Raw genomic sequence first — 19,218 nt, 5'->3', positions numbered from 1 at the left:
CCCTCCCTTTGGGCATGTGGGGGAAGCGAGTAGTCAAATACTCACTTTCATCCCTAGTTATAAGGTGTCCCAGGTTATCAAAGTCCATTACATACCTATGAAAAACTCTTGCCTACTTAATCCATTAATTAATGTATGGCAATTTCATGATTAGTTAGTCTTTTTAAATATATTTTCCAAACACATATAGGCCATGTTTTTCATAGGTGCCGTGCAAATATCGTTGCCATCAAAAGAAGTTACAGGAGCACAGCATCTCTGGGGGAAAAAAATAGCATATTGCTAAAATGTAGCAGCAACCTCCAAAACTTGTAGCAGAGAACTAACATAAACAGTATTAAATTGATGAAGATGGTGAAAATGTTGTAAATACACATCACAGGATATTACTAACACATCACAGGATATCACTAACACATCACAGGATATTACTATTATGATGACCATCTGGTCAGCATAACTAGTGTGAATTTGCCTAGAGGATATTTTATATTCTGTAACAGAACTGCTTGTAAATTCCATCCTCTGCAATCTCACTGAAGGAAGGGTCTTTCATTTGGCCGGTATAATTTAGGAGGGAGGGAGTTGGCTTTCATAACAACCAAGAAAAATACTTAGTATGGCAAGGGATTGTGACCCTGTCTTCTTTTAGGACTGTTGCCCTTTTTGATTTCTATTAAATGCATACAGCTTGGCCAAATCTATACAATTCTACATTGTAATAATCACTACTACTTATATAATGCTTCTCCCAAAATCAGCGTACCTACATCAGCTAATCCTCAACTCCTTGTTCAGGCATATCAATATTATCCTAATTTTAGAGATGGAAAAAACAAGGCACAGAGAGTTGAAATAACTTATCCACCACAAATAGTAACTAGAAGATTTCCTATGCCAATGCTGAGTACACTAAACCATGCTGACAGATGCATGCAAAATTATAAGCACGTGTAACAATACTAGGATCCACGTAAACAGAGCAAAGAGAATATGGCAGCCATATACAAGCATTTCAGGGGTGTACACAACAAGAAAAGATACATTATTTGGGGGTTATTCAAAAATGGAACCTTGGACCAGTAGAATGAATCTAAAAGGGAGGGGGAAGTAGAATATCAGAAAGTGTTTCTTAATGGTGAGATTAGACAGACTGAAGCTGTGAATGCTCTATTCAATGAGTCAATTAAAAGTAGGCTGGACAAAGTATTAGACAAAATACCTTGAGGATCTGTCCTGCACTAACTGGAGTGATGGGGACTGCATTAAAATATACTAGATGGGACTCAGTAAATGTGCTCCTTTTCTTCATAATTTCTAAAATGTTTCAAATGTACTCACAATATTCTGTCTTCTGTATAAAGTGTTGACCTCATCAAGCCCTATCAAGTGTTTACAAAACACACACAAAAAAAACCAATACGGTTGGTAGTAGCAGGTTATAGCTTCATACAGTCAGAGTGGCGCTGACAGGATAGAGCTACTGTGACAATTCTAATGCATTTGGAAATCTCCAGATAACCTGACAAAGAGGACCAGAAAGTCTTTCAGATTGAATTGATTTACACCCTGGAAAATAATTTCTAACAATTCTGTGAATGATTAAAATATTAAGGAAGTTACTTGGGTCCCACATTTTCAGTAGGAACTACCCAACTTCTAGTTTACAACCAGTGGCGGCCCGTCAATACAGGCGTACTAGGCAGTCGCCTAGGGCGCCAAGATAAATGGCCGTTGAGGGCTTTGGAGGCAGGGGTGCCGATTGCACGTTTCGCCTAAGGCGCCAGTTGCTGGCAGCTCGTCTAGGGCCGCTCCTGTTTACAACATACAGTGACCTCCCAAGTACACTACATCAGGAGACAGTGTCAAAAGCTGATAAAGCATTTCTGGTACCATGCTGAATGATCCTGAAATACTCACCTAAAATTATAGTTATTAGTATAAATGAATAGGTTTTTTAATATTATATTCACACTTAAAATACATATACAAATTCAAAATAAGTTTCATATATATTTAAAAAAATAAAAATTCCAGAAATTAATTGTATTTTTTCCAATTTTACACCACCAATTTTCTTCCTCAGAGAGAGCCCAAACCTAAAAAGTTCACTTTCAGTATTGAGCTGTATTCCTGGAGTTCCTTTTTTGGTTAATTATGTTTCACGAAAGTGTTAAAGAGGTCCTGGATTTTAAACCTCTCCTGAGAATAAATGGTACCATCAGAATTCTAAACAAAGACCTCAACTATCATGGTGCTTTTCATAATTCAGGCATTTTTGTATTGAACAAAAGTTTGTAAACAAGGTACCAGTTTAAAAATGAAGAACTAGAAGTTCCTACCTTGCAGGACATCTTAATAAAATCCATAGTGTCTGGAGCAATTCAGAAAAGACTCAGGATGGAGTTCTGAAGGACTTGTAATCTTTCCAAATCCAACCAAATTCCGCAAATCTTTCTGATTTCAAGAAGTGGAAATCTTTTGTCTATAACAAAAAACAACAATAAAAAAAGAATCAAGGGAAAGAAATATAACTTGCAAACAAAACATATATGATACAACTAGCCTTAAGAAAAAAAAAATCAGGATTTAGAAAGTAGACATTTTATCACCAACTTCACCCAAAAAAGCACAATATATAGCAAACACACAAAACAAACTATGTAAAGAATCACAATAACTGGAAAAATAGACACACCTCTGTAAACTCCTGGAGGACAAAATAGTTGGAAAGTGCAGACAAAAATCTGCACACTATATAGATTAAATAATTCAGTTAAAGAGATGAAAGGAATGTAAAAAAAGGATTGGGATTTAAGCACCTAACTCCCTTAGGCTCTCATGAAAATTCTCTTTTAAGAAATCACCTCCATGAGAAATTACACAATCACTTAATTTTATGCCACATTTATGAATGCCTGCCACCCACTGAAATACATTTATTTTCCAGGATCAGGTCTTTGGGGGCTGGGGAAGGGAATAATTTACAATAACAAAAAAAAGTCATAGAGTTATTTCTGCCAGGATTTTGTTTGTTTTAAATCATTCTAAAACCCACCTTGGGAGTATCAAATATGCCATTTTTTTCAATGTTTGGGTAAAATGGAGGACTGGACAAATAGAAGACATCTAAGAATATTTTCTATCCCATTTCCTAAAACTGAATAGCTAAAGTCTTTACAGGCTCTTTGCCATGTTTGCTTCTGTGACGCCTTTGCCATGTTAGTGCCAGTGCCTCTCCTCGCCTTCTTTTGCTCCTGTCCATGCCTTGGGGATCGTGCATGTCTGTGGTCATTTTGTTTCCCTTAACACAAGTAAACAAACAAAACCCAAACGCCTGAGAAGCCACAACCGATGACTCGCCTGAAAACTCCAAGCCACGGCTCAATCTCGCTGCAGCTCGGGAGTTATAAAGTGTCCTTGCGCAGGCACTGGAAGCCCTCTCCAAATTACGACGCTCACCCCGAGCCCCCTCCAGTGTATCCGCTCTGCGAGGAGACGATCCGGGTGTCTCCCAGCATGCGGCTGGCCCAGGTTAGAGCTCATTCCCGGCCCCCTCTGCGGATGCCCCCTGCCCGATGCCCCAGCAGCTCCCAGCATTTGGCCTGCTCGTTTAGCCATCACCATTGTTGCAAAATGCCACAAAATATCCCCCCCCAATGTGGTGTGTGACTGAGCAGCTGCAGATCCCCCCCCCACCCCGTCTATTTGCGTTTCACGTCTAGCTGCAAAGTTCCTGCTCTCCCCCGACCTCTCCGTCCCCCACCGCCCCCCCAAACTCACTTTCTGGCTGTGCAAGAACCATTCCTCCTTCTTCCCCCGCCCCCCGCCTTGGCCTGGTGAATTAGCTCTGAGCAATCGCTCCTCTCTGCTTGCATGGAAGAGTCACAGGGGGCTGTGCTCACTGCAGGGCAGGCGACTCCACGGCCCGATCCAATAAAGTTCTGACCCTCCCCTCACCACCCTCGCCCCCAGCCCCAGTGACTCCTCGTGCAAAGTTGCAGGACGGGGGCTCCTAGCACTACTTGGCCTGTTGTCTATGGCAGCACCATAGGGGGTGATCGGTCCCTCTGCCAGCCACACGCTCCCTCTCCCCGGCAACATGCCTTTGCAAGGCTACAGCCCCCCCGCTGCCTTGCCCCGCAGCCCCTCGGCCTGCCCTGGCCAGGTGCCCCCCCGCCCAGCCCTCCACAGCTCCCCCTTTTTCCTCCCCCGATTGCACCAGCTCCAGCCTCTGCTCCCACATCCCAGCACCTACCTGCACAGCTCAACCAGCCTTGAAGTGGGGATCTTCCTCCCTCCTCCCCTCTCATTGGCTGTGGGGAGGGCCTGGGCCGGTGTGGTTGGAGGAGGGGGTGTCTGTCAGCGTCAGGGGGCGGGGCGGGAGGGGTGATTGATGCGGGTGTCTCGGCTTGTCCCTGCCTCTGCTTGTGTTTCCCGGAGATGTTTAAGGGAAGGGGAGGGCTGCATGTGGCTGCCAGGCAGGGCCCATCCACTGGATCAGTCCCCCCCCCCCCACTCACTCACCCTCATGCTTGAATGAGATAAGGGGCAAACTACACAGCCTGGGAATGGGGAGACTGTGTGAAATGGGCAGGGGGAGTCAGGGAGAGGGATGGTGAGAAAGAGGGCATCCTGTTGCACTCAGCATCTCTGCTTCTGAGGGGCACGGGGACCACTCTGGACCACAAAAAGACCTCTGCAGCCTCCAAGCTGAGAGAGGCTTTGACACACACCCGCACATGCCATCACACCACATCTGGGCCTACAGGGGGAAGGAAAAGCTGGGGCGCGCCTGTCACGTCGCAGCACGCCGCTCTGAGCTAGGAAACTCACCAAAGAGGGAGAGGGAAAAGCAGGAGGATTCCTGCAGTGAAGGTATCCCTGAATATCATATCCCTGCTGGTTTTAGAAGAAAAACAAAAGTTGCTTTTCCTGTTGTGGGCACACAATCTATTAGCAGTTCTCCCAAAGACTGTCCCCCTGAATAGTGATAGAAATCTATGCTATCATGTGCCGAAAGTGTCCGTCTGCTATGTACATTGGACAAACATCTCAGACACTTCGCCAAAGGATTAATGCCCACAAAACAGATATCAGACAAGATCACAAAGAGAAAACAGTTTCTTGCCATTTTAACCAGAAAGGACACTCTCTCAATGACTTGACCACCTGCATTCTGCTACAAAGACCTTTTACATCTGCACTTGAAAGGGAATCCTCTGAACTGTCATTCATGTTAAAATTCGACACTTGCCAACAAGGACTTAACAAACATTTGAACTATCTCACCCATTACCAAGACAGTTTCCCCAATTATCACCTCTAATACCATTAACTCACAAACATCCCACTCTCCCTACCTCTAATATCATCAATTCACAGACACTTACCTTCCTTTCTTCCCCCCCCCCCCCCGCATCCCCCTCCTGTTCTGCAATGTGATTTGTCCTTTTCATATTTGTTCATTTTTTTAATTGTATCCTTTGGTATATATGGTTGTGACTATTTTCTTCCACTATTTGATCTGAGGAAGTGGGTCTGGCCCACGAAAGCTCATCATCTAATAAACCATCTTGTTAGTCTTTAAAGTGCTACATTGTCCTGCATTTTGCTTCATGTCCCCCTGAACAAACTACTAGCTGAGACAGGGCAATTGTTAATAGGTTAAGTGCAAAAGCCCCACAAGGATGGTCCACTAACATATCTGTCACACATTGGAGGCCCAGATATAATCTTTTTCCAATGATCACACCCCACTGCCTCGTAAACCAAGAGTAGCTGAAACCTGAGTGGTGATGTGACAGCAATGCCCATAGCACTGCCATTGCTGTAGTGTGGGCATGGAGCCAGCTTGCTTGTTTTCCAGGAAACTCTAACCACAACCACAAGGGCCTTCCTTCCTCAACCTGCCAGGATTACAGTTCCAGTGCCAGGGCACCAGGTGTAGCTGCAGGTGGTACGTGCCACCTCAGCAATTAAGTCCAGTATAGTGCACATATTTAATTAGGAAGTTACTTCTGCTCCTGGTTTTTAACATGTTAAAATCCTAATGCAGACAAGACAATTTGCAGTTTTAACTCATTAGCCTGATAGACTTTTTCCTAGGGATTGCTTTGACCTGCTTACATGTTAAAATTACAGCTTGCTACATCAACACCAGGATGCTAACAAGTATTAGAACACACATCTCTTTTTTTTCCTAGAGAAGGCAAGACCATTATTTAATTTTTCCTGTTATATTGTACATTTTTTCATTGTCAGTGGAGTAAGAGTGGTTACTGCTGCTGTGGCAATTTCAGCAAGAATCCATGTCCGGGAAACCCAGATATGAAAAGCTGGTTTCTCAGCGCATGTGAAGTGGGTCTGTTGTAAGTTCTATTCAGAGATTTTTCAGTTGAGGCATAAGTCACATACTGAGCTGATAAACTTTCAGCTTTCAAGAAGTCTTTACATTTCCAGTAGTTGTTACCTCCCCTCCCAGGATCAGAAGACAAAGAAGGCCAACCATTTTAAAGTATGAAGCCCTTCCTGAAATGTAAGACTAAAAATGCTAAATTGTTAAGTAATCGGATTTATTTTAGGCACTTCACAGTGCAATGTTGAGTTCTGTTTATGCTTAATATTCTTTGCATAGAAATGGACAAATTATTATAGCATGCATTATGGTAGAAAGAGTCTAACCCAGGGCCTGAGAGTGATTAAATAATATTACTCAGTACTCTACATTTTGTAAGCACTGTTCAACTATTAGCAGGGTTAATGAGTTAAACCTCATGACCCTGCTATGAGATAGGTATAAATATCCCCATTTGGGGAAACTGAAGCAAAGAAAGGATAAGTGATTTATCCAAGCTGAGCTGATGGTAGAACTAGATCTCAGTTCCTCGTTTTTAGCTCCATGCTCTATCCGCTTGATCACATCTAAAAGAGTCATGTTTTTAACATTTTAAATTGAGGAAAGGTGAGCTGTGCCAGAAGCACCACTGGACTGCAACACAGAAGAAGGTTTGGGCATCCACTGATCTCTTTGCAATGATGGAACCCCAAAAGTCAAGATAGTGCAGTGTGGCAATCATGTAACAAAGCAACTTTTACCTTCTAGATATCTTTAAAAAGGGTGACTAAGTTCAGCTGTATGGATTTGAATTAGATTCTGTGCAAAACCATTCTTCCTTGAGTAGAGATTATTCTTTGCCATAGTGAGTAGGAGTAGTTTTCCTGTGGAGACATGAGGACTAGGTACACTCCAGCTTGTTGAAGTAGGCCAGAACTGTTCTATGTATATCATAATAAGCATAATAAGGATGTGTTGATTTGAATCCACAGTAGACAGGATTTTTCAGACTGCTCTGAATTCTATTACACTGGTGCTGTTCTGTCCCTCTAAGGAGATCAGAATCACTGGACTATTTGAAGTATAAGGGGAAACCCTGGACCCACTTAAATCAATGGCAAAACTCCCACTAACTTCAGTGAGGTCAAGATTTCACCCATAGAGTGGACAACCCCAATCCATGGAGTTCATTCATGGAACTCTGTGATCATTTGTTTGTGTGAAAAACTAGTCATCAGCTTTCCAGGGTGGGAGTCACAGGTGTCTTCAGAGCATCACATTGCACACTATAGCTCTAGCAAATAAGTAGATTACATCAGTGTAGGCATCTTAAAAGAAGATGGCTGTTACAAAACAATTTTTTAAGAACTGCTCCAAGTGTGTTGATTTTTAATACTGTAGGAAAGAACATCTGACAAAGGTGTCCAAAGGTGGCTTTGGCAAAATCCTTGGGGCCCTTAATACAGAAGATCTAAATCTCACCCACCTATACAAGCTCCATGGAGATATAAACTAAAGGCTAGAATCCATACAATTACTCTTCTGAACCTGTGCCGAGAGGAAGAAAATATGGACGTTCCCAGAGGCAGGATGATAATGAATTAAGCATGACCTTTGTTTTTGTTTTTTTATTATTAATTTCTTCTTGTAAGTTCAATAAACAATTTCTGCACTTTCTCCTAGTTTTATTCTTGACTAGTAGCGTCTTCAAACATGAGGAATTTTAATCTGAGGAAACATTTTAATCTAAAAGGGAAATGTGGGACTCCTCACTCCAAATCACACCTATATTGGAAAATTTTAAGGAAAATGTACTTGACTTTAGACATCTTTTTTCTTTGTCTTGATGTTACATGGCTTTCTGTGTCTTCCCCTCTTTTAAGATATTAAAAGTATGAGGAGCGTGATAATGAACTTCCTAAAGAGCCAGAAAAAATGGATGAAGAAGCAAGTCCCAAATGAGAACAATCTGTAACATCAAAAGAGCAGGCGCCTGGGAAATCAGACAGCATAGGCAACAGTAGAATGTTCGTTTTCCCCAAACTAAATAGTATCCATCCCGAGAGAAACTCTATTGCCTGACTTAGATTGGAAACTGCACAGAATGGGAACCAAAGCCCAAAATGTTCGGCTGCTTGAAAGCAGTCATAGAGGCTGGAGCAAGAGTGTCATTACACTTTCTGTCTGTATCAGGGATACTCTGAAAGGGTGTGTCTAGCCTACAGGGTTTTGTAGACAAAAGTGGATTTTTGTTGACAAAACTATACCTGCATCCACACTGCCTTTGAGTTATGTCGACATAATGTCAACAAAACTCAGCAGTTTTGTCGACGTATGTAAACCTCATTCTACGAGGAATAACGCCTTTTGTTGACAGAGTTCGGTCAATGGAAAGCATTATTGCATCTACACTGTCCTGCCTCATTTGCCTCATTTGCAATGTCGACCTGCCTAATCTGCATCCCTCTACCGACAGAGGGATGCAGTCTAGACATACCCTGTACCTTTTCCAAAACCAATATATCTTTTCTTAGATAGGATGACCAGATCTACATGCAGTATTATATAGAAGAAATATGATATCTTCTGTCTTATTATTCCTTTCCTTTCCTAATGATTCCTTTTAGCTTTTTAGATTGCCACTGCACATTGAGCAGATGTTTTCAGGGAACTATCCATAGTGATTCCAAGAACTCTTTCTTGAGTGGTAACAGCTAATTTAGACCCCTTAATTTTATATGTATAGTTGGGATTATATTTTTACATGTGCATTACTTTACATTTATCAACAGCAAATTCCATCTGCCATTGTGTTACCCAGTCACCCAGTTTTGTGAGATCCCTCTGTAATTTTTTGCAGTCAGCTTTGGACTTTAACTATTTTGAGTAATTTTATATCATCTGCAAATTTTGCCACTTCTCTGTTTACCTCTTTTTCAAGATCTCTTATGAATCAGTTGAACAGCACTCTGCCTGGAGTACACCACTATTTATTACTACTCTTTGTTTCCTGTCTTTTAAGTGGAGTACCTGGCAATGTTTTCCTGATCAACTAATGATCCTCCAGTTACTTGAACTACAAACCCCTTGTTATCTTAATCACTCTGCCTCCCTCTGTTTATAAACAAACTCCCTGCTCCAAAGGCAAAGCTGGGAGGCAGAGTACAAGATCTGTTGCAGTTAAGAGTCGTATCTGGGGCTAAGACATGCACTTTAAGCAGACCTCAAGAATGAAATTCAAATATTCAAATTTCACGGAGGGCTACAGACCCCCTAACTCTCCCTTAAATGATGCTCCCGGAAGGTACCTTGAGAAGCCAAGTTCAGCCCCCTGTGCTGAGGCAGGATCAAGTACATCTAGACCAGGGCTACTCAACATGCGGCCTGCAGTGCAGTTTGGATTTGCGCGGTGCTCAACATGTGGCCCGTAGGTGGGAACCAAAACAAAATGTAGTCAATATAATGGTCTTCTGTTGATATACATTTTAGTAGTTAAATTCCTGGACTGTCATTGCTCATTAACTGCTGTCATATGGGTGGAAATTTTATTAATATCAGCAGAACTGACTTAAATGGGGCCTGCATGTTGTGTAGTCTTGCCTTAATCTTTGTATTCATGCCCGTCAGTGTGGATGAAGCTATTTGCATATATTTGCATATAGATTTGCATGTGTATGCAAACACACTTAAGTTGCAGCCCTTGGCATGTACTATGAGTATCATTGTGGCCCCCGGGGCTTCCAAAATTGGATAGCTTTGATCTAGACCATCTCTGGCAGGTATTTGTCCAGCCTGTTCTTTAAAAACCTTAAATGATGGATACTCCACAACTAGGGTTGCCAGGTGTCTGGTTTTGAACCGGACAGTCCAGTATTTGAGCTTTCTGTTCAGGAAACAAATTGAGAAAATATAAATGTCCTGTATTTTCTAAATAAGATGTAATGTAGATTGTGATGTAATGTCAAGTGTGTCTGGTATTTTTGTTAAAACAATCTGGCAACCCTATCCACAACTTCCCTGGGAAGTTTTTTTTTCCTAATATCTAACCTTGATCTCCCTTGCTGTGGATTAAACTCATTACATTTTGACCTACCTTCAGTGAACACGGAGAACAATTCATCACCTTCCTCTTTATCACATTCCATAACATATCTGCAGACTGTCATCAGGTGCCCCTCAGTGGTCTTAGGACTAAGCATGCTCATTCTTCCTAGGCATAGGCGACTGGTGCCTGCGGAGGAAGTGGGTGCAGGGAGGGCCACTCAGAAAATGGAGATGCATGAGGAGGCACCCCATTTAGCAATTAAAATTTTGGTGGGGACACAAGGGGGCAGTGCACCTCCTGAGTGCTACCATGGATCAACTATGCTCCTAAGTCAGGTTCTTTAAACCTTTTAACATTGTTGATAATGGACTGACTTGGGCACAGACTCCTAGGTTCCAGCAAGAGGCGTGGTGGCATTAACAGTGCCATTTTCCTGGGTGCTGTCGATCGCCTAATTCCTTATCCTTAGTGGAACCTGAGCAGGGAAGCCCAGAAGTAGCATTATAAATTTATACCACCCAGGGACTTTCTCTACTCTGGATGCACTGGCTTTATGGCCCTGCATACTGGGCTGTAACAACGGACACTTGGGCATAAGCATGTTTGGTGCCAAATTGAACAAGGATCCTCAAGCAGAAGTTAGAAGACTTTTCAGAGGTAAAAGAATTCTGAGGTAATTTTTTTTTCAGAACAGGGATTAAAAACATCAAATCTCAGTTAATTTTGCAGGGGAGGAAGGTGAGAGACTCCAAAATAAACATTTTAATTGAATTCTGAATAATTTGGGGCCTTTACACTCTTATTGGTTTAAAAAATGCCTCAGAAATGCATGAACTGAATTTGGTGCCAAAATTATTCATTTTATATTGGGAGCTTGATGTTTTTTAATCCCTTTTCTGGAAAAAATTACCTCAGAATTCTTTTCAATGCCTGATGGATTTTTGGAAGGCTCCCCCTGCCCTCCATAAATAACTAAATAAAAATCAAGCTTTGTCAGGAATTTTCCAGGGGCATTTTTCTGTATTAGGGATTAGAAAACACAGACTTTGAGCCCAACTAAACTGAAGAACTTTTTGTTATCAAATTAAATTTGGAGCCTGCAAAAGTCCCTAAAAGGGATTTCCTTAGGTAATTAAGAAAATAAGGTGAAAAGACACACGCCGAGGGGCTCTTTTAAGAATGCCTTCCTTGAAGGGCAGAACTGGCTTCAAAATATCAACAAGGAGGCTGCAGAACCTCAAAAGCCTTCCAAAGCCAATTTCTGAGGTAAAGTGTCTTTAGAGGAAGGGTGGCAAGGCAGGGGAGCTGTTCAGAAGTGGCTTTGTCCATGGAAGCAGCTGTGGACGTGGAACAAAACAGGCAGGGCCTAGTCTGGACCAGTGACTCACAGGTTTCATCTGCAGACCCATTGTTTTGACTGGGCATCTGAGCTGAGTGAGCATTAATGTGCTACACAGGCATTGCGCCATGGCAGGGGAATCCTCAGGTACCCAGCTCTGCCAATTTTGCAAAGCAGCAGCAGTGGGGGTCAGGTCCCCTTCTGGTCATAGCAGCTAGAAAAAATGGATCTTGGGGGTGGGGGAACAGATGGAGTACATTTTATATTTTAAAAAGAGAATTGAGTCAGCACGTCCACCTTCCCCCACCCAAGGCAGTGAGGTTACCCAGAGCACTCCCGTAGCTTTCAGGAGGACGATCTTCCTCAGGCCCTTTCTGCCTCTCTCTCCTTGCTCCCTCTCTCTGCCTCATGCTCTTGTCTGCACTGGATCCTCCTCATGGACAGGCCAGCTCACTTTCTCTCTCCTGCTTTGCAGGGGCTGGAGGGCGTCCTGCTGCTGTCACTGCCCCCGTCTGCTGACCAACAACTGTGGGACATTCTGAAAGATTCTGTTCCCACCCAGCTGCTACAGAACAACCTTGAGCCTTCTGTTCCTGGCCAACACAGAATATCACCAGTCCTACAGCTCCCAACTGCCACGGAACCTTCACTGCCCTTCAAATCCCAACTGCCATGGAACCTTCCCCGCCCTTCTGCTCCCAACTGCCACGGAACCTTCACTGCCCTTCAAATCCCAACTGCCATGGAACCTTCCCCGCCCTTCTGCTCCCAACTGCCACGGAACCTTCACTGCCCTTCAAATCCCAACTGCCATGGAACCTTCCCCACCCTTCTGCTCCCAACTGCCACGGAACCTTCCCCACCCTTCTGCTCCCAACTGCCACGGAACCTTCCCCACCCTTCTGCTCTCAACTGCCACGGAACCTTCCCCACCCTTCTGCTCCCAACTGCCACGGAACCTTCACTGCCCTTCTGCTCCCAACTGCCACGGAACCTTCACTGCCCTTCTGCTCCCAACTGCCACGGAACCTTCCCCACCCTTCTGCTCCCAACTGCCACGGAACCTTCACTGCCCTTCTGCTCTCAACTGCCACGAAACCTTCCCCACCCTTCTGCTCCCAACTGCCATGGAACCTTCCCTGTCCTTTTGCTTCACTGTTGAAACCGGCTGTTGGCTCCCGCTAGGTGCCACATGCCCCTGGCTGGGGGAGGGAGCCACCAGCAGCTTTGAACAGTGAATGACATTGCACACTCAACTGGTCTGGGAGCGGCGGGAGCCAGCAGGGTTGGCTATGGGCCAGATCAAATGGCTTGGCGGGCTGGATCTGGCCCACAGGCTGTATCTTGTCCACCCCTGTCCTAGTGGTACCCGTTGGTTCAGGAATGGGAGGGATTTGGAATTGATACGAGCAACTCATCTCAAAGATCTCAACACATCTGCTTCCTGCTGCCATGGAGAAGCTGAGTACAGTGGGCTGGGAGAGGGCAGCAGAGTGGAGCAGGCTGCCAGGCCACTCTGGCTCCTGCTGTCTGCAGTGAGTGCGGGGTGGGTGGGGATAACCTCAGCTGCTGCCCTGTGCCAGGCCCCCTGTAATCCTCTGGCCTGGGTCCCATCCATAGGACAGTTGATGCAGCTGCTGTAGGACCCCACAAAGTATGGGGCCTGGAATGGCCACTCTGAACCAACCTATAGATAGGACGGCTCTGGGTGAAGGTATGAATGGAGGACCAAGTCGCTGCCCTGCATATGTCCTGAGCGAGGAAGGTGGTTAAGGGTGCCTGGGCCCTGGTGGAGCGAGCCATAATTGCTGGGACTGGAACTCACAATATCGAAGCGCTCTCTAATGCATGATGAGATGCATTGGGATGAAGCTGGACATCCCTTCATCCTCTCTGCTATGGAGACAAAGAGCTGTGGGGACTTACAGAATGGGTTTGTACTCTCTAAATAAAAGGCCAAACACACATCTAACATCTAAAGACTGAAGTGCACACTGTCTGTTGTTTGTGTGGGGTTTAGGAAAGAAGACCAGGTGGAAGATATCCTGGTTCATGTGAAAGTGTGACACCGCTTTAGGTAGAAATGCAGGATGTGGGCATAAGTGCACCTTGTCTTTGAAAAAGATAGGGTAAGATAGGGATGTATTAGTGTAGTTGATTTGCCGATTAACCAATAAGTAAAAGCTTATAGGTTAATGCTATTAAGTTAAGTAAAGATGTGTCAATTCTAATTTAATCAATGATATATATATATTATTTATACTTGTTGTGTTGGAGTTAGTTCCAGATTATTCCTGGAATAATTTTATTCCTGGAGGCTCCCAAGGCACACCATTAAGTGTGTACAGGGCTGGCGAGGTGGAGGCACTACCGTTGTATATTATTTAGGAGCAAGGGACTACCGCAAAGGGATGGATAAGGAAATCCCAACTAAACAACATCACCACCGGGGTACTCAGGATCTCCTTTTCTGTTAAAGCAAATCAGGTGCCCAGGCACACCTGCATGACCTGCTCCCGAGTGACCCACAGAGGAAAAAGGGGGTTACATTTAGATCCACCAAGTGTTCACCTACAATAACCTGCTCCTGCCAGCTACTTTACAGGAGATTTGAGATGATATGCACAGTCATAGAATCATAAAATCATAGAGCTGGAAAAGACCTCAGGAGGTCATCAAGTCCCACCCCCTGCCAAAGGCAGGACCAATCCCAGCTAAATCAACCCAGCCAGGGTTTTGTCAAGCCGAGATTTAAAAACCTCTAGGGATCAAGATTCCACCACCTCCCTAGGTAACCCAACCCAGTGCTTCACCACCCTCCTAGGGAAATAGTTTTTCCTAAAATCCAACATAGACCTCTCCCACTGTAACTTGAGACCATTGCTCCTTGTTCTGCCATCTTTCACTACTGTGAATAGCCTTTCTCCATCCTCTTTGGAACCTCCCTTCAGGAAGCTGAAGGCTGCTATCAAATCCCTCCTCACTCTTCTATTCTGCAGACTAAACAAACCCAAATCCCTCAGTCTCTCCTCATAGGTCATGCACTCCAGCCCCCTAATCATTTTGGTCGCCCTCCGCTGGACCCTCTCTAGTGCGTCCACATCCCTTCTTTAGTGGGGAGCCCAGATGTGGCCTCACCAAAGCCGAATAAAGGGGAATAATCACTTCTCTGGATCTGCTGGCAATGCTCCTTCTAATGTACTTTAATATGCCATTAGCCCTCTTGGCTACAAGGGCGCACTGTTGACTCCTATCCAGCTACTCATCCACTATAATCCTGAGGTCTGTTTCTGCAGAACTGCTACTTAGCCATTCGGTCCCCAGCTTGTAACAGCGTTTGGGATTCTTCTGTCCCAAATGCAGGACTCTAATAAAGAGGCAGCAGTATGGGAGGCAGGTGGCTCTGTGGGAGCCAATATTGCTTGCCCTCCTCAGCTCCCCACCCCCCTGTGCTGCTGCCTCTCTATCAGAGGCAGCAGCACGGGAAAGGGGAGTAGGAGTTAACACGTGTGGGAAACCATCTTTTAAGCTGACTCTCTGCATGTGCTGACTTCTGTGAAGCCGCCTGCCTCTCTGCCTCTCTGTGGGAGGCAGAAAGGGGGGGCAGCAGGTGGCTCCATGGAGCCAGCATGCATGGAGAGCCAACTTTAAAGCTGGCTTCCCGCGCATGTTGGTTCCTGCCTGCTCCCTTGTGCTGCTGCCTCTGTGGGAGCCGGCTTCTCATGGGCACCAGCTCCCACCTCCCCCACTTGCTGCCTCTGTTACAGAGGCAGCAAAGGAGGGACTTGCATGTAGTGGACAGGATAAACTGATAAGCCCAGGCTAATTGGTTAATCATGTAATTGTTTACATGCTAACATTCCTAGTCTTGATCTATGAGTAAGGCTCCTAAGAAAGATAATAACTGAGAGCTCACAACTTTCTGTGTGATTTTATTTTCTGCTCCCATCCTTAACTGGAGTTCTTCAGACACATTTCAGTTCATTTCCCATTAGTCTGCATCAATCCTTCTCCCATTATCTGGCACTCTGTTAACTAGAAAACTTTATTAACTGGCATTGCCCCTAGCCACAATACTGTCACATCTTCAGGCTTGGTTTACCATGATTGGCTTGACAATTTTTTATTTAAGGAGTACTAATCATCTTTAACTCAAAATAGAAATGTGAGACCAACTGCTTCACACTGCAAAACTACCAATATTAAAAGCTTGAGTTTTACTATTATTGTCCATTGCTCTTTCCTAGGTTGATGGGACCCTCAGATAACTGGAATTTTTAGGTAACTGGAATGCCCTAATCCCCAAGGCTACGTCTACACTGGCCCCTTTTCCGAAAGGGGCATGTTAATTTCACAGGTCGTAATAGGGAAATCCGCGGGGGATTTAAATATCCCCCGCGGCATTTAAATAAAGATGTCCGCCGCTTTTTTCCGGCTTTTAGAAAAGCCGGAAAAGAGCGTCTACACTGGCCCCGATCCTCCGGAAAAAAAGCCCTTTTCCGGAGGATCTTATTCCTACTTTGAAGGGCTTTTTTTCCGGAGGATCGGGGCCAGTGTAGACGCTCTTTTCCGGCTTTTCTAAAAGCCGGAAAAAAGCGGCGGACATCTTTATTTAAATGCCGCGGGGGATATTTAAATCCCCCGCGGATTTCCCTATTACGACCTGTGAAATTAACATGCCCCTTTCGGAAAAGGGGCCAGTGTAAACGAGCCCCAAGTGTGCTGGATAACACAGGTTTTTATATATCTATATCTATATCTTTGTTAGTTTCTAAGGTGCCACAGGACTACTTGTTTTTTTAGGAGTTAGAATGTCAATTATTCCATTTTAATAAGCCAATTTTATGATCAATTTTATTTTCTTCATAGGTTTCCACACAATGGGCACATCTACACAATAGCGTTATTTGGAAATAACAAAGTGATTGTCTACACAGCGAGCCCATTATTTTGAAATAATTTTGAAATAGGCTTCTTATTTCAAATTCTGTAACCCCCATTTTAAAAGGAATAACACCTATTTTGAAATAGGGCGTGTATAGATGGGGCAGTTGAAGTTATTTCGAAATAAGTGGCCTCCAGGAAATCTCACAGCTGCCCTGGTGGCCATTCTGTCCACACCATCAGAACTCTATAGTTTCCCTTCCCCTGGAGGCTTTAAAGCTGCAGGGAGAAGGGAACTTGTGGCATGAAGTCTACTGTCATTGAAGAGAAGAGTGCAGGATCATAGCTTCTATATTTAGACCAATACAAACCCTAAAAGAAGCCCCTTCTGTTTGTATATTGTGATCCTTTTCTTTGCTTTGCCGTGTCTTGAAGAAAATCCCACAATTTACATTACATGCCTGTAGTGGGCATCTTTACCTCTGACTGTCAATTATGGCAACTATTGTTATTGGTGAAGGTAGCATAAGAGGTCCAGGCATGGCCCAGGAACCTATTATGCTGAGGGCAGTCCATAAACAGAACAAAGAGATAATCCCTGCCCCAAAAGCATATTGGCTCTTTCTTTTCAAGTCTCAAAGGGTACGGTTACACAGCAACATTATTTTGAAATAACTTAGTCCACGTCCACACAGCAGGTGGATATTTCAAAATAACAACAAAATACTGTCAAGCTGGAAGACTTCTTACTCCAACTCCTATAACTTTCATTGTACGAGGAGTAAGGGAAGCCGGAGGAAGAGGGCTCTATTTCAAAATAAGTGCTGTGTAGATGCTCCCACTTTCAAAATAAGCTATTTTGAAATAAGATACGCAATTGACGTAGCTTAATGTGCAGAGCTTATCTCCAGTTCAGCCCTGCTGTGTAGACGCACCCAAGTGGAATGGTTTGGCAGAGCAGGCAGAGAAATGCAAGGTCTCTGAAAAGAAGTTGGAGGCAGCTACTGAAAATCAGAAGTGACTTTGTGGCAAGATCTTGGTAAGTGGGATAGAGAACATAGCCTGTCTGTGAACAGTAATGTCAGCTGTGTACTTCGCTTGGGTAAGTAGCGGTTTTCAAATATCTAAAAGGGTGTCACAAGGAGGAAGGAGAAAATTTGTTCCTCTTGGTTTCTGAGGACAAGACAAGGAGTAATGGGCTTAAAGTGCAGCAGGGGAGGTTTAGATTGGACATTAGGAAAAAATTCCTGTCAGGGTGGTCAAATATTGGAATAAATTGCCAAGGGAGGTGGTGGAATCTCCCTCTCTGGAGATATTTAAGAACGGGTTAGATAGACATCTGTCAGGGATGATGTAGACGGAGCTTGGTCCTGCCTTGAGGGCGGGGGGCTGGACTCGATGACCTCTCGAGGTCCCTTCCAGTCCTATGATTCTACGATTCTAAGTTGTACATAAGGAAAGATTTTATGCAATAGAGTTGCAGCCATGTTGATCTCAAGATATACAAGCGCTCCAGGCACTGGAAAGCTTCTCTCTTATACCCACAGAAATTGGCACAATAAAAGAGATCACCTCACCCACCATGTCACAAGAGTTAGTTTTGTTTTACAGCTGATTGTTTTACACCATTGTGTAAAATGTTAAGCTCCCTTTTCAGTTCCAACATGCGAACAGAACAGAACAGAAAATGGAGCCAAGATACCAGCAGTGTTGGAATATTCCTTTGTTTCAAAATAAAATCTCCCACGTAAGAAGTTAACTGGCTTTCTAGTAAAGCTACGTTATAATAAAGCTACATTATAAGAAGTTATTATGTTTGAGGCACATAAAAGGTATGATGGTCCTCAGCTGCCACACTGGAGTGGTGGCTGATGTTAAAAGTAGCGAGGGAGAAAGAAAAGTGGCTGCAGGGCCGTTTGTTTTTCACAAACCGTGAGCCAGGAAGTGAGGGGGAAGTGATGCTTTATGGCTGCTCCCGCCCCTAGCACAATCCCATTGGCCGGTTTCTAGCCAATGGAAGATGCCTGTTTCAAGAAAAGGCAGTATGCGAAGCACCAATCCCCCTGCCTGCAGGCTCTTATTCATGGAGCACATGGGAGCAGAGCAGGCTCCTGAGAAATGTGCTGAGCTGCTGGCCTAGAGTCTCACCGGTAAGTTTCCCAGCTAGAGCCTGCCTGCCTCTGGCACCCCTGCTCCTTCCTCTCCCCCCAGTCTTCTATCCCCCCATCCCACATAACCCAAACCCTCTGCCCCCATCCTGAGCCCATACCCCTCTCGCAGACCCTGCATCCCAGTCCCTTGCCCTAGGTCACAACCTCCTCCCGCCCTCGATCACGATCCAAACTCCTGCACCCCAATTCTGTGCCTTGGGTCACAACTGCCTCCTTCACCCAAACTCAGTGGCCTCTGACCCAAAAAAGGTTCCCCACCCCTGCCATAAATACAGGAGGCCCCCAACTTGCAACCACCCAAGTTCCGACCCCTCTCACAACCATTTTTGTAAGCGCGGAAGGGTCCGAAAACCCTGGCTTACGTCCTCGGCCCACATTTATGACTTGTAAATGAGGGTTTGAGTTACAACACCCCCGACTTGCAATGCTTCCCCAGGAACCA

General features: G+C 44.5%; 1 protein-coding gene across 1 annotated transcript in view; it reads right to left on the bottom strand.

Moving 5' to 3' along the window:
- Positions 1 to 3,688, bottom strand: part of KANSL1 (KAT8 regulatory NSL complex subunit 1) — a 171,564-nt gene extending 167,876 nt beyond the window's left edge. Inside the window, exons 1-2 of the mRNA XM_075911136.1 lie at positions 3,364 to 3,688; positions 2,343 to 2,485 (exon numbers count right to left, since the gene is read on the bottom strand). The gene's annotated coding sequence lies outside the window, so the exon portion shown is untranslated. The remainder of the gene's footprint in view (positions 1 to 2,342; positions 2,486 to 3,363) is intronic.
- Between the last annotated feature and the right edge of the window lie 15,530 nt (positions 3,689 to 19,218).

Source organism: Pelodiscus sinensis, chromosome 29 (assembly GCF_049634645.1).
Source record: "Pelodiscus sinensis isolate JC-2024 chromosome 29, ASM4963464v1, whole genome shotgun sequence".
NCBI classification, from domain to species: domain Eukaryota; kingdom Metazoa; phylum Chordata; order Testudines; family Trionychidae; genus Pelodiscus; species Pelodiscus sinensis.
Note: the sequence above shows the minus strand (reverse complement) of the source record. Positions and strands in the feature narration are given on the sequence as shown.